The sequence below is a fragment of the Canis aureus genome, chromosome 9 (assembly GCF_053574225.1).
Source record: "Canis aureus isolate CA01 chromosome 9, VMU_Caureus_v.1.0, whole genome shotgun sequence".
Classification (NCBI taxonomy): Eukaryota; Metazoa; Chordata; class Mammalia; order Carnivora; family Canidae; genus Canis; species Canis aureus.
Genome location: NC_135619.1, coordinates 15,791,301 through 15,815,034, shown reverse-complemented (window position 1 = coordinate 15,815,034; position 23,734 = coordinate 15,791,301). Strand labels below are relative to the sequence as shown.

At 39.6% G+C, this 23,734-nt stretch overlaps 1 protein-coding gene and 1 long non-coding RNA gene across 8 annotated transcripts in view; one reads left to right on the top strand and one right to left on the bottom strand.

Moving 5' to 3' along the window:
* The window catches only part of NPAS3 (neuronal PAS domain protein 3), an 839,196-nt gene that overhangs the window by 263,028 nt on the left and 552,434 nt on the right, over nt 1–23,734 (bottom strand). The gene's annotated exons all lie outside the window — the stretch shown is intronic.
* Nucleotides 14,502–22,290, top strand: LOC144320426 (uncharacterized). The gene is made up of 2 exons (XR_013385980.1): nt 14,502–14,624; nt 21,340–22,290. It is a non-coding gene; the product is annotated as an uncharacterized LOC144320426 (long non-coding RNA).

Below are 23,734 nucleotides of genomic sequence, written 5' to 3'. Positions count from 1 at the left end.
TGAACTCCTACTGAAGGTAAAAGCAAAATTATTTAAGAATGTGAACCAGTGTTTTGCATTCTTGTTAAACTTTAATCAGAGATGGTAGGACTTCAGATTTATGTAAATATACATACATACACACAACGTTATATATATGTAAACGCCTATAACTTGCTTTTGAATCCAACAACACATCTTGAATGTCTTGGCATGTCAGCACATACAGGTTTATCACGTTTTTTTCTAAGTATTATAATATACCTTAATGCATTTAGCTATTTCCCTAGTTGAAGGAAGTTTCAAAATTTGGGGCATTACAAATAATACACCAATAGAATCTGTTTAACTTTTCTGTAATGTAGAATTCTTAAAAATGGAATTACTTGACCAATCCTATGAGATGTTGCCAAATTGTCTTTTTCCCCTCAAATTATTTACAAGAAGGTGGTAGAACCATGCGGTTTCATCAATAGTAAATGAGAGTTACTTTTCTCACATTCTCACCAATATTTGATATCATCAGTCTTTTCAATATTGGTCAATATTAGCAAAAACTTTCAGTAATCTTCCATATCATTTGATCATCTATATTTATTTGGTGATGTTCTCATTCATATCCTTTAACTATGTTCTAATGGGATGTTGATCTTCATGAATTGTTGGATCTCTTCATACAGTTTGAATATTGATCCTTTGTTTTATGTATTATGTGTATTTTCTATCAGCCTACAATTTGTCTTTTTACTTTTTTGTGGTATCTTTCATTGTATGTAATTTAGATTACTTAAATAATCACCTCTGTCAGTCTTTTATGACTCCTGGGTTTCTTTCCTTAGGAAGCCCTTCTCCACTGTGACAAAATACAAATTTTTTTTATAGTTTTTCCAGTACTTACAATTATCTTCATCATGCTTAGTTGTTTAACTCTGAAATTAAAGAATTAAGGAATGCTGTTGACTGCATTTCTGAGGTTCTACATGAAAACATGTCCTTTGTACAACTGAATATCTTTTTTTAAAAAAAGATTTTATTTATTTATTCACACGAGACACAGAGAGAGAGAGAGAGAGGCAGAGACATAGGCAGAGGGAGGAGAAGCAGGCTCCATGCAGGGAGCCGATGTGGGACGCGATTCCAGGACACTGGGATCATGCCCTGAGCTGAAGGCAGATGCTCAACCACTGAGCCACCCAAATGTCCCTGTACAACAGAATTTCTTAAATAACTCGATATCATTTTTAAAGTTGATTTTAAAGCATAAGCATGATTCTCTAGGACTACGAAGCAAGAAAATGTGGGAGTCAGCTTAGACCAGGAAAGGCTATTTCTTCTTCTCCTAATGCAGAATGATCAGATCTTAGTTTACTACTCTGTTTTTAGGATGGAAGGTTTTGCTATACTGCAGCAACATAATTTTTCAAAGAGAAGTGCAAGAATAATACCTACTTTTATATATTATTTTCAGAACTGTCAGTAGTAGGGACTAAAGGCTCATATGCAATTATTTCATTTATCTTAGATTTCTGCTTACTAAGCAGTTGAACAGAAACAGATTTTCTAGAGTCAGAGAGGCCTGGGTTCAAATCTTGGGTTCAGGCATTTTATTTTCTCTGGATTTCAGATTTTGTTTTTTGTTGTTTCTTCTTCTTCTTTCTTCTTTCTTCTTCTCCTTCTTTTCTTCTTCTTCTTCTTCATCTTCATCTTCTTCATTTTTGTAGGACAGAGCTAATACTTATTGTCCCAGGATTAGGTGAAGTGACAGAGGCAAATTGCCCAGCACAGTCAGCCACAGTGCAAGATATATGCTCCATCTCCTGTCAACCAATGCTCCCCAAACTCGTATCCCAGCAGCTCAGAGAGAAATGGATCAGAGGCTAAACATGTTTCTAGATGGCAAAGAATGCTTAACCTGTAGTTAAGAGTAAAGTTTGGCTACAGCTGGGCCACAGGCTAGGAAGAGGCTAAAGAAAGAAGAAATTGGGACTGGCCCAAATGTTTTCTTTAAAAAAGAACCAGACACTTAAAAAAGATCAAAAGATTGGAAGTTCAGTAATGGAGTGGGCTTACATTACTGTGATTTTCTTTTTTATTTGTCCTTTAATCCTGGAGTTTTGGTCTTAAGGAGCTGAATTTTACTCATGATTGGTATTGGCCAATACACAAATTCCCAACAATCCCAAGTGCTGACAAAGATGAAGAGCAATGCTATTGGTGGAAATACAAAGTGGTATAGCCACTTTGGGAAACAGTTTGACAGTTTCTTAGAAAGTTAGACTCACATTTACCTTATGATTCCAAAATCCTACTCCTGGGTATTCACCCTAGAGAAATGAAAACCTACATTCACACAAAAGTGTGTGCATAGATGTTCATAGCAATTCTATTCACCACTGCCAAAAAATGGCATCAAGCCAAATGCCCTTCAATAGGTGGTATTGGCCACCCAGGAATGCCTGGGTGGCCCAGTGGTTGAGCATCTGCCTTCAGTTCAGGTTGTAGTCCTGGGGTCGAGTCCATATCGGGCTCCCCGCAGGAAGACTGCTTGCTTCTCCCTCTGCCTATGTCTGCCTTTCTCCACGTGTCATGAATAAATAAATAAAATCTTAAGAAAAATGGATACATGGATAAACAAACCATTGTACAGCTATCCAGTGGAATAGTACTTAGCAATGAAAGCAATGGATTACTGATATGAATATTAAGCGCATTCTGGTGAAAGAAGCAAATCTCAAAAGGCTACAGACTGTATGAGACTCCATTTATATGACACACTCCTAAAGACAGAAACACAGTGAAGGTGAACAAATCAGCGGTTGCCACGGTTTGGAGGAAGAGGAGGGTGTGACACAAAGGGATGGTAAGGAAAAACCCATTAGTTTTTTCGGGGTGATGGTACTTTTCTGTATCCAGATTGTGGTGGTGGTTACATGAATTTCAACATGTGCGAAAATGTGTAAAACACATACAAGAGGATTCAGTTTCACCATGTTGATTTTAAAAATAATTTTTTAAAGAGAGTGAAAACACAAAGACTCATACTTCTTTTGATGGGATGGAATGAGTTCCACTACATACAGAATGGCCTTAGACCAGCACCTTCGTACTACCAGCTAAAAGGTAGTCTTTCTCAAGTGCCTTCACATGTGTGAAAGAATAACAAAACACAGAAACAAAAAGAACTCTCTTCTGTTTGTGTTTTTCTGGAGCCAGTTTTAATCATCTGTGAGTTAGCATCACCGTTTTTCTATGCAGAGAATTTTCCCTGTGTTTCCCAAGCATTCTGCAAGTAAACCACATACAGTCCCTCACCCTACTCTGATCTCTGCCTTATTCTTAGGAGCTACTGAACATCAGATCACCAGTAGCTAGCTGGCTGCCAGAGCCTTTGCTCTTGTAGCAACAGCTCAGTTACTACTATGATATAACCTTTCCTTCCCCTTTACTCCCATTCCCTATTTTTTTGGAACAAGTTGTCTTTAACCCTTGGACCCAATTTGAAGGCAATGGAAATAATTAAGACTGACATTTCTAGGGTTAAACGTCAAGTAGGAGAAAGAGCTGAAGAAGGAAATTCCCCAGCTTCTTAGTAATGAAAAGCTGAGGGTATACCTTCTGTGGCTGTCTGTGAGATGCTTTCACATCCATGTGTCAAGGGTTTTTCAAACTGACAACTTGCAAATTTGAAATACAAAAATGCCCAAAGCGATATTTTAGTGGCTCAGGGAAACTCTTGTATGGGAAAAAGAATTCTAAAGTGAAACGTCTCTTGAAATCACACAGGGCCTGACCACGATACTCTAATTATGCTAATTGCTTCAATGCCCTTGCTTTATTTATGCTGAGCAGCTAAGATAAATAAAGGAAAATTGCTTTGGATCTAACTGTATTCATATCAGAATGCAAACTAGCCTGTGTTTGTTATGTGATTGCTGATCTGTTTACACTAAATTCTGCAGGTAATTGCAGTTTTGATTGCACATTTATTTCTAGCTGCACAGGTCCCAGGACTAGGTCTGTCTGTTTTTATAATTAAACCGTTTTGTAATATCTAAACTCACTAAAGAGCAAAATGATGCTTTAAGAATTTACATATTTTATGCATTAAATATAATACTTTGGTGAGCGGTGACAAAAAGGAAAAAAAGTATGTTTACCACCAAAAAAATTGGACAGCATGTTCTGGATTTGAAGAAATTTGAGACATCTGTTCCAAGGCCTGTTCACCGAATGGGACAGATGCCTGGCGCATCCCTGTAATCTGTTCTTCAACACATAGTTTTTGAACTTTCAGTTGCAACTTTCGTATTAGTAAAATATGTTAAGAGAACATGCTGCCACTTGGTGATTCCTAAGACAATGGACCAGTATTTTATGCCCAATGTAGTCATTGTGTTCTCCGTCCCTTGCCCGAGAGCAGAAACTTTATAGAAATGACTTTGTCATTGTTTTCTGTTTTAGACCAGTCTGCTGGGGATGTTCACTATGGTCATTGATCTTAGCTAAAAATCAGTTTTGATTACAGTTTCCTTTGGATTTTACCCGGTTAACACATACTTAGGGGAAAAAAGCAAAATATACATATATAGAAAAGCAAATGCAAGTCTTTCTCCTCTTTTGGAGGCCCATTACTTTAACATCACAAAGGAAAAGGAAGTGATAATGTCACCACTACAAATGTAGGATGGTGTCACCTTTGCACCATCATCAAATTCTGAAATCATCATTTAGCCTGCCCTACTTAATGGAAAAGTTAATATCAGTCTATAAAGACTAGCCTGCAAAGCTTCTTAACCTAGATTCTGCTCATGAAATATCTCCTATTATGAGCTTATTTTGTCTAAAATACCCCCGAGGCATGTTCTCAATAAATATAGAGTCCTAGCACCCTGAAGGCGTCTCTGGCTTTCTTCCTTCCAAGATAAAGGAAGTTAGGGAAATGGTAAGACACTCAAAGCACCTAGGGTTAGCTAAGCTACCATGAAGAAACTCTAATTTTCTTAACACCAGCAGATGATTCTCATGATACCACAGTGTTGGAGACATGGCCATTAAAAGATCTCCAGAGCCTTCCATCACTTAAAAAGTACATTAAACCCCAATATAAAAGTGTTCATATTTTACTTTGTGTCGCTGTACTGGTCTAGGTGGAAGTGTGAGGCAGCAGTAGGCACAACAAGAGATCTAAAGTCAGACCGCTCTGCGTTTGAATGTAGGATGCCTCAGCGTCAGCTATGCGACCTTGGAAAAGCTAAAAGTGCTCACATTCTTTAGCACCCTTACAAGGCTGCTGTGAGAAGGAAAATGATACAACATGTGACCACTATTCAGTGAGGCACATGGCACTCAGTAATTACCAGTTGGTGTTGTTGTTGCTACATTAGAAGTTTAAAAACCCGACCAGTGCTCTAGGGATACCAATCACCACATGCGATCTGTGGTGGGTGTTTGTTAAACCGTTACAGGACACACGGACGTTGTAACCTACCATCTCCCTTGCTGGTCCACTAAGCAAATGCAACTTTCCCACAGCCTCATCCAGCGGCCACTGGGAAGAGGCTTGGATCAGAGGCATATTTGCTGACAGAAGCATGAAAGATTTCTCAGAGGCCTTACTTTGAAAAAGAAGTTTGGTCTACTGGGCATCCTCCAGATTTGCAGACACATTAGGTCTACTCCCTTCTCTCTGTCAAGTCCTTACTTGATCATAGCCTCTTGTTGCATTTGTCAACCTCTGCATAATGATTTATTAATGTTCCTACATTTCCCACTAGACTGCAAGTGACCTTAAGGCAGGGGTGGAGTCTTATTCTTCTTTTCATCCCTACAGCATAGCATCTCACATTCCCTTGAAGGGAAAAAAAATATTGAAGACAACTTGGGGGCTAAAAAAAAGAGAGGCATTGTTTATTAATAAAAAGGTGTAGTAGAATTTAGAGCCAGGATGTTAGCTTTCTTTTATTGAGGAAAAGATGAAGATCTCTGGATTCCTTGCAGTTTCTATTGAAAGAACCACAGCCCCCATTTTTTTGACACCCTCTGGCAGGCAGATCAGGACCTGGGATCTGAAAGTGCCTTAAGACCCAGCATTGTTCAAAGGGAAGTGCTATACACTTGTCCAGCTAAAGCTACAATCCCCACATTCCAAAGCCAAGTTCTCCTTGGTCTTCTCTAGCTACCTCTTGGAAACCAGTTAATAAATTATTGGGAAAGCAGAATTCTGTGAATCCATCCTCTCCATGTCATACATAAATCCTGATTTTCACATGAGATGTGACCACGCATTTATTATCTCAATGCACTTATTCAAATTTTTCCAGTTTTTAGTGCCTCACAGCAAGTGTGTGTGTGTACATATAAACTCATGTGCAGAAAGAAATGGTCCTTTCTCCAGAGGCAATCACAAGTCTGAGTAAAATGACCACTTTTTTGAGAGAAGGAGATAACATCTTGACTTATCTTGGTATAGGGATAAATCAGAGCTAGGGCATCAACACGCAAATCGTAGGGTGGCACTGGGCAGCAATTTCTTCCTCTGATACTAAGTCTGGATATGAGCTCTCGCTTTGATGGATTTGACAAGGTAGGTGGTTGCAGGCTACAGGCACAGCTAGAAAGGGAGTCAAATTCCACACCTTGCTCACCGGGGGAGTACCTGGAATACAGGTACTACCAAATGAAAGGACTCATGCCCTAAGTATTTGCCTCAGCTGCTAGCAGGGATGGGAGTAAAGAGGAGCAAAGTCATGAGTGGGGAAGAGGGAATGCTAACAGCTGGAAGCCTAGAGGTGGGTCAGGGAGCTTCCTCCTTATCTCCACATATAATCAGAAAAGCATTGCTAAATTGACCCTGAGTATTAAAGTCATGGGGCCTCATCTGAAGGAAAACTATGGGATCTACTTTTTTTGCAATAGGGGCTCAACACTCACCAGATGAATGGAAGGCATAGAAGGACCTCACTTTCACTATAAAAATGAATGCACATTAGTTGATGTCAAATGGATAACTTCATCAGCACAATGAGGACTGAAGGGCTAGGGAGCCCAGTGAGGTTTTCAGAGTCTGGCCTTCATGATATGCTGCCTTGGTTACTTTTCTTCATCCTGAACTGTGCCTCACTCTGCCAAGATGAAATTCTGACCTGTATCCTTAGGTGAGAGGTACTAAATTACTGAGCCTCTGAAATGAAGTTATTTCCTACACTGCATTTGCAGGATGCCTTAATATATAGTCACTAAACTACTAGTTTGATTTTTTTTCCCCTGATCTCATTGCTACCTCTCCATATATTGAACCCCAGGAGAACCCTATTCACCGATCCCCCCCATGACTAACAAGCTGTTTAATTCACCAATGATTTCCTTCATTATTTCACAGGATCAGCCTAGAAGAGCTATAGAAGCCATATGAGTACACATATTAAAACATCTTTTACACAGGCAACACTATACTGTAGTTATAGCCATGCTCTATTTCAATTACATTGAAAAATTTGCCCAATAAGTTGGTTTTCCCTTAAAAGAAAAAAAGCGTTGCAGAATCTGTGTAACATAAATGATCCTTTATGGGAAAATGGAAAGAGGAAAATTTCATAGGGTTCTCTTTTTAATTATATAAATAACTTCAGTATATTGCGAGTTTCTCTATTGCTAATTCCTGCCCCCAGACCGGTAGTACTTTCAAATCCAGTTTAAGTACAAGTGAAAGGAAATCATTTACACCTAATTTACACCCAACTCAAGAGTGAGGAAACACATTCCAGATACCCCAATTGGGTTTTAAGTCTGGAGTACCGGTGCTGAAATGACGAGTATTCATAATACAGATTATGAAAATTATGTCAAACTGTTTGTCATTCATTGATAATTATTTCAATCCTTTGTAATCTCTTCAGATTTTTCTCTTTTTTTCATTTCACCTTGCTCTTTTTCTCTTTCTTTTATTTTTTCCAACTTGCCTGTCTCTCCATTTCATCTTTGTCTCCTCTCATTTCTTTTCATCATGGTTTATTTCCCCATTTATTCTTTTATAATCTCTCATTTCCCCCCTCTCACTATTAGTTATCTTGGTCTGGTAGATGAAAATGAAACAAAACAAACAGATGGCTCTAGACTCCTAAATCTTACTCCCACTTCCAAAGTTATCTTAAAAACTTAGGTATATGTATGTGTTAATGGTCAATAATTTAGTTAAAAGTTTTTAGAGGAAAACCTCCCCTCCATTAGTTGGCTTCACATGTCCTGTAACTTGAAGACATTGTAAAGCTTCTCCCTTCTGAAGATGGATAGCTGCCTGTCCCTAGACTTAGGAAAGTCACAAAAGTGACAGGGTCAATTCTTCTTGGGATAACTCAGTGACACAGCATACAGAATAAAATTCACAGAAAGAAATGAATTGAAGCTTCACTTTCTCTCTAGAGCCTCGCACTGTACTCTGACACTCCAGGAGATAGGAACTAAATTGAAACAAACTAAACTTTTACCTTCTGGTTGCAGAGGTATATAACTAAGAATTTTTAATTTGTCTTAAAAACTCCTCCTTACCTAAAATAAAATTAATTCTCAAGATATGAGAATAGAATAAGGTCCATCCAACTGTAACTAAATAAGGCCCTTCCAAATGTATATGGTATGGTGATTCTATGGACTTGATTATGATTACTCCATATAATATTGTACTTGCTTAGTTTGTTTTCTTTGTGTGTTTTTTTTAAAGATTTAATTTATCTATTTGAGATAGAGAGATAGAGATAGAATGAGCAGTGGGGAGGAGTAAAGGGAGAGAGAGGGAGAGAGAGAGAGAGATAGAGAGAAGCAGATTCCCTGCTGAGCAGGAAGCCCGATGTTGATGTTGGGCTCAATCCCAGGACCTGGAGATCATGACTTGAGTCAAAGGTGGACGTTGAACCAACTGAGACACTCAGGTGCCCCCTTGCTTAACTGTTTCCACACTAAGTTGCAAAATTAGAAAACATCCATGTTTTCAACTCCTGATTACATCATCTTTGAGAATCTGATGATCCTTTAAAAAAGATGACTGAATGACTCAAACTTTAATATTAGGACAAAATTAGGATATTGATCCCACCCTCAGAACTTTTCTCCTCTATTATGAATATTATATATAGTACAAAAACAGTTACTATGCTTTTTTATGAGTAGTCAGCCATCCAATACTCAGATAATGTTATGAGTTGAACTGTATCCTCCTCAAATTCATATATTGAAGTCCCAACACTATTACTTTGAAATTGACTTTATTCAAAAATAGGATTGTTGTACGTGATCAAGTTAAGATGAAGTTATTGGTTAGGCCATAATCCAATATGACCAGTATCCCTATAAAAAGGAGAAATGTAGACACAGACACACACACATACAGGAAGAATGCCATGTGAACATGAAGTCAGAGAATGTGGTGATGCATCCACAAACAAAAGAACACTAAAGATCACTGCAAACCACCAGAAACTAGGAGAGGCTTAGAACAGACACTCTCTCACATCCCTCAGAAGGCTCTAAACCCTCACAAAACCTTGATCTCAGACTTCTAGCCTCTGAACTTAGACTGTACATTTCTGTCATTTAAGCCTTCCAGTTTGTAGTACTTTTTTTTTTTTTAGAAACAGAGAGAAGGATCGAAAATCCCCAGCAGGCTCCATGCCCAGTGCAGAGCCCAATATAAGGCTTCATTATACAATATTGAAATCATGACCTGAACTAAAATCAAGAGATGGACGCCCAACTGACTGAGGCAGCCAGGTGATACCAGTTTGTAGTACTTTTTAAAGCAGCCCTACCGAACTAATATAGATTTCATATTCCTCATAAAGGATGAATGATGATACATCAGGGAAGAACCATGAGCTTTGGGGCCATGTGACTGGATTTGAAGCTAGATTCTGCTTATTATAGATTAAATGGATCAAGTAATTTTTTGCATGTCAATTTCTTTTTCTGTAAAATGGAAAGAGATATTGGTATGTACTTTATTAGGTTGTTATGAATATTAATATCAAGCCAATTCTGGAGTGCCTACTATATATATGTGTATGTGTGTGTGTGTGTGTGTGTGTGTGTGTGTGTGGAATAGGGTGGTGAACAAAACAGATCTTGTTCCTGCCCTCATGGAGTTCAGAGTTTAGTAGGAGGGGACAGAAAAAACAGTTACACAAATACATATGCATTAAAACTTATGTTAAGTGTTATGAAGGAAAGGAATAGGGTGTAACTATAGAGTTTTAAGGGGTGTTGGAGAGGACAGTGCCTTCATGGTCAGACAAAGCCTTTCTGAGAAAGTGACATTTAAGCTGAGACCTCATTGATAAGAAGGTGCAAAACATGAGGGGATGAACTACATCAAATTCCCAGGATTCTACCCGAATCAGAGTAGGTATTTGATTAAAGACATTTACTATTGTTATTGGCCACTATATGTCTCATACTAGAATCTCTTGTGTGGGGACATAAGAGCATCCATTCACCTGGCATTCAAGGTCCTCCAGGACCTTTCTTTCTATCCTATTTCTCTTGTCCACCGTGTAGGTCTGTTCTGGCTCTGGCCCTACAAGGTAGGCCCATTTTGAATCGAAGACAGGCACTGATCTTTCTTCTTCTACAGCAAGAATTTAGTTCCTTGGTCTCCCTGTGGCCAGTGTCTTTTTATAATATCCAAGGTTTCCTCTATCCCTCCAAGAATATGACACCAGATCCAAATTCAATTAGTACTCTCTGTAACCTCCAAGATTTTTAATCCCCATGCCTTGAGCCCTGCCATCTTCTCTTTCAACTCTAATCACATATCATCCCCACACCAGTCTATCCAGATCCATTCAGGGAGTACTTCTGATCTTGAATAAGACAATTCTCCTCTGCTGGGTCACTAAGACACTGGATCTATACCATAAAAGTACTTCAGCCTGCCTCGACTTACTGTATTTGTTTGATCTCTCCTACTGGATTATAAAGAACTCTGAAGACAGAGTCTTTGTCTAACTATCTTGAGGGCCAAAAGGAATGTGGGGTGGTTCATAACATGGCTAAAGCTTAACTGCCACTTGGTTCATGGACATTCTAAGAAGGTAGCAGAGTTAAGAAAGACATACCAGACATAAATAGTAAACATGAGTCTTACATATTTCCCCATCACATACAGATATAAAACATTCAGATAAGAAATAAGAAAGGAGCACGTGCCAATTAACATCTTTCATTTCTCCCACAGAACAAACACTTCATTCACTGTTTATTTCGGCCAACGCAAAACATGCATGTGGGAAAATTATTTTCCTTCACTTTCTTAACATACATAGTGGTGATGGATATAAGTAAAGGGTAGAACGGGATACATACAGTAAAAATAGCTGATGTTCTGTTTTCATTCAGTTTTGCTATAAAAGACAATTAATGTACATTCTAAAATGCGCTCTTCTGGGCCTGAATGTCTTTGTCTGGAAAATGGGGGTACTATTTCCTACCTTGATCTTTTTTCCAAGAGCATAAGATGAATTTGTTATGCCCTCCTCAGTGGATAGCGAGAGTTAAGAGTAGAGGTGTTTTTATTATCTTGCTATAATAAAGAGAAGGTTGTATCAAACTATTCCTGCTATGCCGCTACAGTTATTCGGAGAGGAACATTTCTCACCCACAGGGATGCAACTACATGACTGCATCAAATTGAAGGTGAACCCTGCAAGGTGGCTAAGGCACTTCAAATAACATAGGCCATCAGGAGAAGACATTTTTTTTTTAAGACAAGAAAAAAGGATTCTGATCCAGTATTTATAATTACATTTACTGGTTATCTGAAATATGATATTTCATCCCCTGAAATGATTTCACATGTCACATCAATTTCTAAAGAAAGTCTCCTCTCAATAATTTTGTCTGCCCATACATTTATGGATTTTTACCAGAAGGCTATGTCAAATACGAGCACTTAATTCAGAGCAAACACTATGTGCGTGTGTGTTTTTAAAGGCTTCTAAACCATATTAAATTTTCATTCATATAGGTACACAGAGACACATATTAAATAAACCCTCTACAAGAAGAACCCGGCTAGCAATGCAGCAAGAGATTTCCAAAGGGCCGAATTTATTACAAATTAATCAAATAGGTAAGATGGATCATAATGGATATTCCAGCCAATGTAAACCGAGAGAGAGAAAAAAAGCACCAGCAGCAAGTCAAGAGCCAAATGTTTCTGTTTTGATTTATTTAGCATTTCCGAGATGTTTCTTCTATGGGGAACAATATGCAAGGCATTGGAAATTCAGAAGGCACATCTTTTGTGTACCATAAAAATGTGCTGCTAACCTACAATACCCTTATAGAAATACAATTCAATAAGAAACTCAGTTGGGAAGATGTCTCAATAGAACAACATGAAAAAAATGGTCAATACCAGAATGATTTACTTTACTTTTACAAGGGATTTTGATGCCACGAATAGAAATGCCTTTGGAACTTATAAAATCCAGATAAACAGAGAGCCACAGTTTTAATTCTTACACAACTCTAATGTGCCTTTTTTTTTTTTTAAGCAGATCATCTCTCTAAATCGTCACTTCTATCAGCCTATCGCCGGAGCAGTGTTAGAGCACTCAGCCCTGAGGGCAAAGATAAGTCTTCACCATTGTCACATGCAGCACACACATATTCAGACATATCATGCTGAATGGGAATACGGTACTTTGTAGAAGCAGAACTGATTCCTGCAGAATATCCTGAGATACTTATCAAGCTGTTAAAGGAGACATCAGTCTTTTGTCTGTATTGCCCTTGACACATCCTCAAGGAAAGTATCTGGAAATTCTTTGTCTTCTGAAGAACCCTCGGACCTCTTAGGTCTAATGTAGGTTAAGTGCTCCACAGATCTCCCTAGAATAGAAAAGCACCTTGGAAATGATAGTCTGGCTCACTAGATACACATATAATCCAAGTGCTAATTCTGAAGATCCTGTTAGTTGAAGAGGCGGCAGCCAACTGCCGAAGCTTCAGACAAAATTGGCCTTGGATGGGGAAAAAGCTGGAATTCTACCCTAAAATTTATCAGAGACAACCACCTCTAAAAACCCAACAAGGGTAAAACGTATAAAGGTGAATTACCACATCATCATCCAATTATCATGGCTTGTTCTGTCAAGGGTAAATGACTACCTCGCGGCATTCGGTGTTGGCTTACTGATTGGTGTGTGCAGTACCCAGCGGCCCCCGCCTTGCCCCCCAACTCGGGAGGTGTGTGGACCATTTCATTATACCCTTGCGGCTGTATGTGCATCTCCCTGCCCATTCTGGAGGCATCAAGTGAAAACGGATACATTATTGGAGATTACTGGGCATTGCCGAAAAAAGAATTATGCTATCTGCACCCCCCAACACCGAAAACACAGAAAAAAATCACCATGTTTAACTGTTGTCATAATTGAAACTCGATTCAATTCACAAACTTGAAATGGCACTTATCACTTCCTCGTCTTTCCTGCCCGTTTCATTCTCCACGAAGTCATCTGATAGAACTTTACACAAATCTCTTGCGGATAAACATTTCCAGTTCACTTTTTTTCTTCCCACAGATAAATCACAGTAAATGCGGAATTCTTTTTACTTCATCACAGATTTAAAGAAACAAAACAAACCTCCCTCAGCAGATTAAACAAAACAACCAAACTCAGACAGCAAAGAGGCACGCACAGCATCTGAGATTAATGGACCCACATTTCATCTCAAAGTGCTTTCTTGGCATAAACAATACATAAGGGTCACCTTATCCACCACTGAAGTGTAGCCCCCTCTGAGGCACGGAAACTATATAACAGAAGAAGCACTCAGTCATTCTTGAGGGCAAGGGAAGGCGACCTTTTTACCATCCTGGTAGCTTGGAGTTTCAACCCTGATCCAATCTCCCACACTCCTTCGACAGGTTGAAGATAGAACAGAACAACTAGACTGGAGCCCCTCTCTGGGTTTGGCGGATTGATCCGACCAACTAATTTAACCAGAAGTAGCGGAAAGATGCTGGAAGGAGAGACAAGGCCATTGGTGAGTCCTCAGAGCTGACTGGGGCACCCCCACTTTTCTCCTTCCCAATTAGTCTGGATACAACTGAGGTACAGTGAAACCCTGTACTGGTGGAAAGACTGGCCCCTAACTTAGACATGACTATCCCAAGAAAGCAACTGTTGAGCTTGGTGGAGCCACTTTGGGTTACTGCAGAGGGGAATATTAGCATGATTTAGACTCTGACACAAGTGTGGGTGTTATTTCAAAATGTATAGTCGGCCAAAGCGAGTGACTTGAAGAACACAGATGTATATTGTATCCATGAGGAAGATATGCTATGGGAACATCCCTAAGTTATCATTTTCTAGGTACTTAGGTTTCAAGTACTTTGTATCTCACTTTATCCACCAACAACCTTACAATGTCTGTATTTGTACTCTTATTTCCGTTTTATACATGAGCACAATGGGGTTTGGAGAATTCAGTGTCCTGTGTTACATCACCAGTGGGTGGGAGAGCTTGAATTAGAACCATATGGTTCTGACCTCAAATTCCATGCCAGCTCCATTCCACCATTCAACCCTGTGGGTGAAGTCTGGGGCAGCTGGCAGGACTTGGATTGCTTCCTGGACCTCTGGAAGGTAGGCTGCAGATGGCTGTGAGGGAAATGAGCACATAAGCATGGCAGAGACCCAGGAGAGTGATGAGGGGAGCTGAAGGAAGCTGGGGAACAAGAGAAGAGAAGAAAAAGTAGAAACAAAGCTCAGAGAAGGCCTGAGAGTTCCGGGATGGCAGGCTGGGGCAGTGAGGCCAAGAAGGATCCAAAGGGACATGAGCACAAAAGGAAAGTAAAACCAAAGTACGTCAAATCTGTTGGGATGAGGCTGGTTAAAGACTTGACTGGAGTCATGAGGGAGATGCAGGAGTTAGCTAGAGAGGTGAAGAAGCTGCACCAAGGAGCAGTGATTCCAGGTTGAGGGAATTTAATTTTTAGCAAAGACATGATGACACAGAACAAAATCCTTGATATCTGTGTATACCCCGTGGGTGTGAGTGGAAAGGGTAAAAGGATGTAGCGTAGAGTGAGGATGCCCTGTGAGTATCTCAAAGCTCTCTTGCCTTCCAGTGTCAGACTTGGAGTGTTGGCTTGAACTCAAATGCCTGAGACGATGAGGGCTCAGTAGGTCAGGCCTGAGAGTCACCTTGATGCACGCTTACACAAGCACCCCCGTCCTAATATCAAATTCAATTATTCACCCTGAAATTGAAAATCCTTCTTACCCTTCCCATCAACTAATGTACTGAATCCTGTTCCCCTGTGATTTATCTTCCCTCTGGCCGTTTACCCCCAGGGCCTCTGCATCCACTTATGAACAACTCAGTGGAAAACCTCCCAGCACAACGAGGCTGTTCAGCTGCCCACACTGCCTACATCCTCTCAGCATGTGTACACTGAATATACAGTGAACTTAATTGGGACTTGATATGTGATTTTGTGAAAGCATTCTTCAGCCATTTCATTTATTACTCTCCAAGTGAGTGATAGCATCTTTTGCCATCAGTCAGGAGTTGTTTCATCTGGTTTCACTTTATGGTCTCTGGCACATGGTGGATGTTCTACAGCTGCCTGGGGCTGGGAGGAGGACGTTGAACTGGCTTGGGGGTTAGTGTGCTGGGGAGGGCCGAGGGTTGGGAATTAGATATGTTCCATACATTACACATTTACCGAGGACCTATTGTGTGCTCAATGCTGCACTATGTGCTGGGAATGGGAAGGTCAATGAAAAACAGCATCTCTGTATAACATTAACAGGTGCTCACAGTAAGGCCTGGCGGTGGGCACTAGATGGAACAATGCGTAAAGAGATCATGGTGATATGGTGTGGTAAACGTGGAAAGGAGCCTAAGCCCTTGGTGCCATAGGGCATGATAGAAGTGCAAAGAAGGGATGATGAGCTAACAGGGGAGGATCCAAAAGCTGTCAGAGAACTTTTACTAAATGAAATAATAGGTCTGAATTAAACCTTGAAGGAAAAGCTTTATAGGTAAAGAAAAAGGGGGGTGAGGGAAGGGCATCCCTGGAAGATAAAACAATCTGAGCCAAGGACCAGAAACATGAAAGAGATATCCATGGGAAACTGCCCACAGCTCCCTTAACTACCATACTGGCAGGCAATTCCCTCAAACTCTGGCCTTCCATAACTCTAGCATATAATAAAGGTCTAATGACATAATTCACATGAAAGTCATGCTATAAACTGTAAAGCACCATACAAAAGTAATATATTTTAAGACTGTCATTTCAATAGTTTTTTGGCGAATTGGAAATAGACTTGAGGGGAATCTTTGGGAATTGAGCTGAGGCTTTTTGCTAGGGGTTGTTGACCTGTGTTTTTTAGGACAAGTTGGGAGGAACCCATAAGAAATCCCATTAAGATGAGCAAAACAGAACTACTTGATTTATAAGTTGGCCAATATCATAAACATTAACATGTTTGTGTTAACTCTCTCAAAACCACTAGGGGGTTTTCAGTGAGCACAGGAAGTCAATAACGAATACCTAATCCAAGAAGCCACAGCGGTTCCTCCATCAACAGTGTCAGAATTGTTTAATATTTATTCACTACCTCTTTTACATTCAATACAGTCCATTCTCCTGCCTTGGTAGATGGTAAACTAAATAATTCCATGCTGGGAGACTAAGACCGGGTACAGAATATGGGGGATGAGTTGAGAGAATGAAGAAATCTTTTCCCCTAGCAGTTGACCACTTTGCCTATGCCACCTTCTCTTTGCTGAAGCAGCCTTGGCAGCTAGGCAGGGAAGAAGCAATTAGTAAAATTCTGTGGTAATTCTCCAGAAGAATTCTTAGTTTAATCAAAATGATCAGAACCACCACCATAATTTTTAACTAATGTGATTAAGAGCTCACTAGATACTGAGATGCATTCTATGGGCTTTGCACGTACACCTATACAATAAACACAATAATTTTAGGAGGTGCTTATTATCGTTAGCCCTGCTTTAAGGATAAGGCAAGTGAGGCTCAGAGAGGTTTTATAACTTGCCCAAGGATTCTCCCCACAGCAGAAAGAACTGAGTTGCTATAATCTATTCCATGGTATGTAGTTTCATTGGGGAAATGGGTAGGAGACAGGACACCTTGCATTCAGTAAATGGTAGAAGAATGCAAACAGACTAAGGAATGGATACCTCTCTCCTTTTTAATTCCAAAAGGCTCCTTTTAAAACCCCCTTGAAAGGAAAGAGGAAATATTTAAGTGAAAGATTTTCCAAGCGTCTCAATATCTACCACACTTTATGATATTACACATAGTACCAGAGGAAAGTTAAACACACAGGCTCTGGGAAGATTGTGTCAAAACCAACTTTGTCACCAACAGCTATGGTAAGGCGTATAACCCTGGGTAAGGGTACTTGGCCTTAGGTTTCTCATTGTAAAATGGGCTTGATAAATACCTACTTGGCAAGCTAGTGGAGATGATATGCAGAGGTTAGTGTGTGTGTATATATTGTATCATGCCTCATAGAAAGTGTTAAAAAGAGGCAGTTACAGTCATTATATAACTTTCTTTATATTTAGCACATGGTTATGCATCTATGTCAGTTATTAAACAAGAACAATCTCGATGCGCTATACCAATGTTTGAGGACATGTGAATAAAATACTGTTAATAAATAGAATAAAAAGCTGTTTAAAAACAGGAAAAAAAGATAGTAGGGGCATAAGGGGGATAGGAGGCAATCCATGAAGAGCACTAAACCCTGGAAAAGTTCCTAGAAGTTGCACTTATCAGCACTGGTAAGAACAAGAGAACAAACCAAAAGATATGACTATATGTTCCTCAGAAAGGGCCATTGGGCCAGAAGAATGGCCCAATGCAAGGATCAGCAAACTTTTCTATAAAGGGCAAATAGTACTTATTTTAGGTTTGTGAGCCACATGATCTGCTCAAGTACTCCCCACCAGTGTTGTAGTATGTAAAATGCTCAGGTGAATGGGAATAGCTTCATTCCAGAATATTTATTTGCAAAAACCAGGTGGCAGGCTGGATCTGGCTGGTAGGGGCTGTAAATTACTGTTCCTTGATCCAACAGAACTCCCATTAGTAACTGCTACTGGTAAGAGTTTTAGTACCAAGGTCTAGGAATGATTTTATATACATACATGCATATATACGTATGTGTATATGTATGCAAATATGCCCTTTTAGAATAATCCTTATAATAATGCCATTCTGATTCATTTTCATTCCTTATATTTCCCTGAGTGGAAGGAATGGGAAGAAGTTATAGCCAGAGTGCAGGAAATTGTACCCAAATGGGATATGACCCAGGGGTATGTGGTGGGCATGGCATAGCCCTCCTGTGTGTGTGTATGTGTGCACGTGCATGTGCGCACACACGCCTGCAGAAACACACACACACAAGTGACAGCTGAAAAAATACAAGAATAATAAGAATAATCTAGTGATACCAGAACTAAACTAAAAATGAAGAGATCAGGGTCTTTGTCAATGTGACCTTGGGCAAGTCAAGATCTTTGCTTTATTTCCTCTGTATAAAATGGGATTAGACTAAATAGGAAGTCACTTTTAGCTCTAAACATCTATGATTCTAAAATATTGTATGAAAAGATGTAACTGTAGGGCACTTAATATATTCTACAGTATTTTCTACTGATGATTTAGGAAAGTGAATTGAGTCAACTAGAACTGTCATGATTTTAATTGGATTAAAAATGACTTTAACGGGTAATTCATCCAGTAGTTTATAATAATCATATAATTAAATAATCACAGGTATGTCAGTTCAGTCTTAAAGGTTCTTATGATAGAGTGGCAAGTTTTCAGAATAAGGCACAATAAGATCTTTTAGTCACTTGACAGAGCTTTATTTCATGTTATATTTTCAAATATAATTGATTAAATTTTGTGGAACTTTCTTAATGAGGTTAGGTAAAGTAACTTATTTTTAACTTCTCAGGAGATTTGGTTTCCTAATCAATTCACTTAAGCCTTTTTAAGGGGAGAATATTCACTAAAGGAAGTGACATAACCAATTTGAACACCAAAATACTCTCAGTGAGGTGCATATATCCAAATCAATCTAATTGTGAAGCAGGTACAACTAGCTTGGCTCTTATTTATGACTCTGATAACCTCACTTGGCTGAGAGTCTGGAAACTTGGAGAGCACACTGTTTTTCTACTTGAGAGGGACAGGAGGTTGGATTTACAGACTGAGAGGTGAGGGACGAGCAGCCCCATCTACACACAGCTCTGTTGACAAGGCACTATTCCTTACACCAGAGGTTACCTCTGCACACCTTTTGGCTGACCTGAAGCCCCTTGTTAATTCAATTCTGAGTATCTCCTGAGTAGCAGCAGACAATAATGCAGACATGGACAAAACTGTACACAGTTGTGTGAGTGAACTAATGTCCAACAGGGATTATGCTGAGACCACCAAACTCATTTCACTGGTGACCTAATCATATCTCAAACCGGCCCCCTGTGGCTATGAATTTATTAGAATGAAGAATTCTTAAACAATTACTCTTGAGCCTGGGATACATGCTTTTCATCAAGCCTGGGCATGTAGGATTCTCATCCAACTGGTACCAACTACCCAACCCCCTCCCAATCCTTTTTTTCTCCCATTCACTGTGGCTAGTAAAAAGAAAACATGACTTTTCATAACAAGTCCCATTAAAATCTGGAATGTGAGCCTTTTCTTTGTCAGACAGCTCTGGAGCACATGCTAGGAGACAAGAAGGAAGAACCACTTGCCCATTCGGCTTAAATCTGTACTCAGCTCCTCATTCATAAGAACATAATCTTTTCTTCTCCCTTGGAGGGCAGCAGAGTTTAGTGGAAATAGGACAGACTGGAGCAATGGAAAGACCTGGTTTCTAATCCTGGCTTTGCCGTTCTTAGCTGTGTGAAGTTGGGCAAGTTACCTGACCTCCTAGCTACAGTTCTTCATTTGCAGAAAGAGGGTAATGATAGGACTAACCAAATTTTGTAATTTTAGTACCGATACCTACTGTATTCATCGGGCAGTGGTGATAATTAAAGGAACAAATCAAGCAAAGTGTTTAGTACAGTGCCTGGCACATAAGTACTTAAGAAACAATAGTTTTTATTATTGTGTTTGTATTGTTAGTTTGACTACCTTATAATAAAACCCTAATTCATTGGCAAGTAGGGTACTGCAGATAGTTCGGTGTATATCGTTCATTAGGAACTCATTAGAATTTGAACAATCTTAGTGTCTCATGGTCTTAGCTCACAAATATGGAAGTGAACGGTATTTTTCAATTTCATGCTAAAGCTGATGACAAGTATACTTACCTCGTCTAGGCACTACGTGGCTGGGTGATCAGTGGGTAAATAGAGCTTAATTCCTCTTTTTCAAAGCTCTACCACTGACCCAATAGAAAGACAGTTGTGCTAGGGAGGCTGGCTTTCTGCCCATTTAATTCAAGCTAAAACCTCTTTGTGCTGGAGAGAACATCAGAATTACAAACACACTGGGGTAACGACTCCTTTTTCTTAAGAATCTACCTTGAAATTAATTTTCAAAACCATTTAAAATTATAAATAGCATTAAATATTTTTTTTTGTCATATAAGGAACATTGGACTGGATGTTTTTTCTCTTCTATAAAATAAGGACATTCCATGTGATATTCTTTAAGTCTGGTTCCATCTTTATAACTCTTCTTTTTTAAGATTTTATTTATTTATTTGAGAGAGAGACAGAGATAGAGATAGAAAGAGAGAGAGAGAGAGAGAGAGAGAGAGAGAGAGCAGGAGCAGGGAGGAGTGGGAAAAGCGGGATCCCAGTGCGGGGCTCAATCCCAGGACCCTGGGATCATGACCTGAGCTGAAGGAAGATGCTTAATGGACTGAGCCACTTAGCCATCCCCCTATTTTTATAATTCTATAAAAATATCTAAATATCTATATAATAGTTTCATATACATGACAAGTAAATTCCTTGCCTAGCTACAGAAAAATGCAGGCTGTTGCTTCTGACCTTGCCACAGAAGAAACCAGAAGTTCTCCTACGGAGAGAGAAATACTTCTCAGCACACACAGGGACACACCAGAATGCAATCCCCACATCAAAATGCTGCTAGAGTTCATAACTCAAATTTCTTTATCCTGTAGCTGCTCAGGGACCCCATTAAATTGTTTTCCACAAATGCCATGAGGCTTGAACCATTTGTTATAACATTTGAGTCATTTATAAGATATTTTGATCCGACAAATCTGGAAGTAGCTGTCTAAAGTAAAATACATGACTAATGTCAGCTTCATCTCGTTTCAGATCAAAGCAGGAACACTGTGGAGTCCTACAAAACTTTTCTAGGGTGTTGAATGGATTTCTTTACTCTGGTGCATTGGCAGGAAAGCAACACGCTGTGTCACACAGACTGTACTCTCCTCACTGGAGAGGAGACACTCCACAATTTTGATGTGAGAAACCATTTACAAACTCATGGAGCCAACCAGCTTAAATCTGAAATTAACAATTAGTACAGTACGAAAAATGCTGAAAATTAAGAAGGTACCAGTTAACACAGAAAAGAAGACTGGAAATATTCAGCCCTGTTTTTCTTCTAGCTATGCTGTTCACTTATTGCAGAAGTTTCCTTTCTGTCACAGTGGTAATGAGAGGGATGAAGAAACAAGTTGACAACCTGTTAAAAATGAATCCATACATAGAGGGATGCTATTCAGCTCATCCTGGGTGGACCAGCAGTGTGCATATAAACTGGACGCTTGACCAGCCACACCCCAGACCTGATGGAATCAGAATTTCAGAGGGTGGGACACAGTAATTGGGTTTTAACAAGCCCTCTAGGTGGCCGATACACGATAATGTGTGAGCAGCACAGAAGTAAAATACTACAAAAGCAAAAATGCCTGCTGTCACAGCAATCCCCCTATAGAAAAAATTCAGTTTTTTTCCTGCAAGAATGAGTAGTCTTGCCACCAAAGCATCCTTCCATCTCTTTGACCCTTCTTGAGTTCAGGTACTCCATTTATTTCCTCTAGCATTTTCAGCAGACTTCCCCGGCTACCAGTGAGCAGGACTCTGTTCATTCTGTTCATTTTAATCAAGTCTTTATCCCCATCACAATTTTTTTTAATGCACAAGGAACTGGTGGCCATCATCTGTCTAACCACCAAAGATGAGATATAATAGCATATCCAAGAATCATGCCAAAAATGCCACCAAACACACCTTTAAAATAAAGATTTTTGTGGCATTTTATGTCCTTTGATCTTCTTTAGAAATTTGGCCCTTTTCCTTACTGATTAAACTGCAATTTTTCTAAAATAGCTTGTAATTGAATTATCCAGTGGAACATGCCAAAAGGGATCAAAAGCGATGGAAATAAAAATAGGAAGTTGTATAATTTACAATACAAATGATTTGGTTGCTGAGGTTTTGATCAAATCAAACAAAGCAATAAAATAACAGGTGATTGAATTACATGGAAAGATAATGTATTGGATTTGAAGACTCTGATGCTTCTTGGTAAAGTCTGTTGAATTCACAGCTGTACTGTCTGCTTCTCCCCTGGGAGATAGGGCTCTCAGGGGGCTTTCCCCCTACTCAGGAGCCCTGAAGGCTATGAACACTTCCTTTTTTGAAGAAAAACAACCTCACAAGGAAATATGAAATGGGGAGTTTCTAGTAAATTATACGCTCATCACCATCATAAAAATGAAAACAACACAAAACCCCTCAGAATTGCTGGAAGTATTTCACCTAAGGAAGTGCTTAGATGAGAGCTTAAAACTCATTCACCCTCCCCTTCATGCTTAAGTGACCACGGAAACACAGAAGAGAGGAAGAAATAGATATTTTACACATTGATAAAGAACACACAAACCATCAATTGATCACGTGAGGGTTCACCTCTTGCCTTATAATTTTCTAAATACCTTATTAATATCCTCACAAACCTATGTCAAGCACCCATGTTCACCTCAGAGAGGACAGGTGGGAGTTCCCCAGCAAGCCCAGGTGAGATAGAGTCCAGCTAAGAATCTGTGGTACACTTAACCCGAAAAGATCAATATCTCCTTAATGCACAGATAATGCAAACTCCTCTTGCCCTACTCAGGGCTTTCAGAAACAGACAATACCATTATTAACACCTAACCCGTGTATTATTTCCAGAAAATGAATTCTATGACATAATGAGGAACTGTGTATCCTTTTCAAAGTTAGGGTTGCTACCTGGGCAAAGCCAGGCCCCGCTTCCCCACCGCCTCCGGGACCTGGAAATGATTTAATTTATTGCTCTGGGGAGAAGGAGGGAACTTTTGGCTACTGAACTTTCCAGACAAGCTCTGAATCAGAGGCGACTGTGAACACATCAGTAAGAAATAGAAGCCTTGAATCCCTTTCCTGGGGTCTGGTTTTGATGGATGTGGAGGCTCCTAAAGGGTGGTGGAGACAAGGTTTAAGCAAACACGTTTTAGGGCACAGATTTTGAAAATTGAGTACCACTGTCCCACCTGCTGTGCTTCATTTCAGAATCCACAGCCATCATTAGCAGAGAACAAACTGCTTTTCCAACTGCACACCACATCGTACTGCTCCAGCTCGTGCTGGAAATTGCAAAGCTCTTATGGAGGAGCATGTCCTGAGAGCACTCTCTCTTTGGCAGACCTTTCTGATTTTTATTATCCAGGGCTGTACTGGG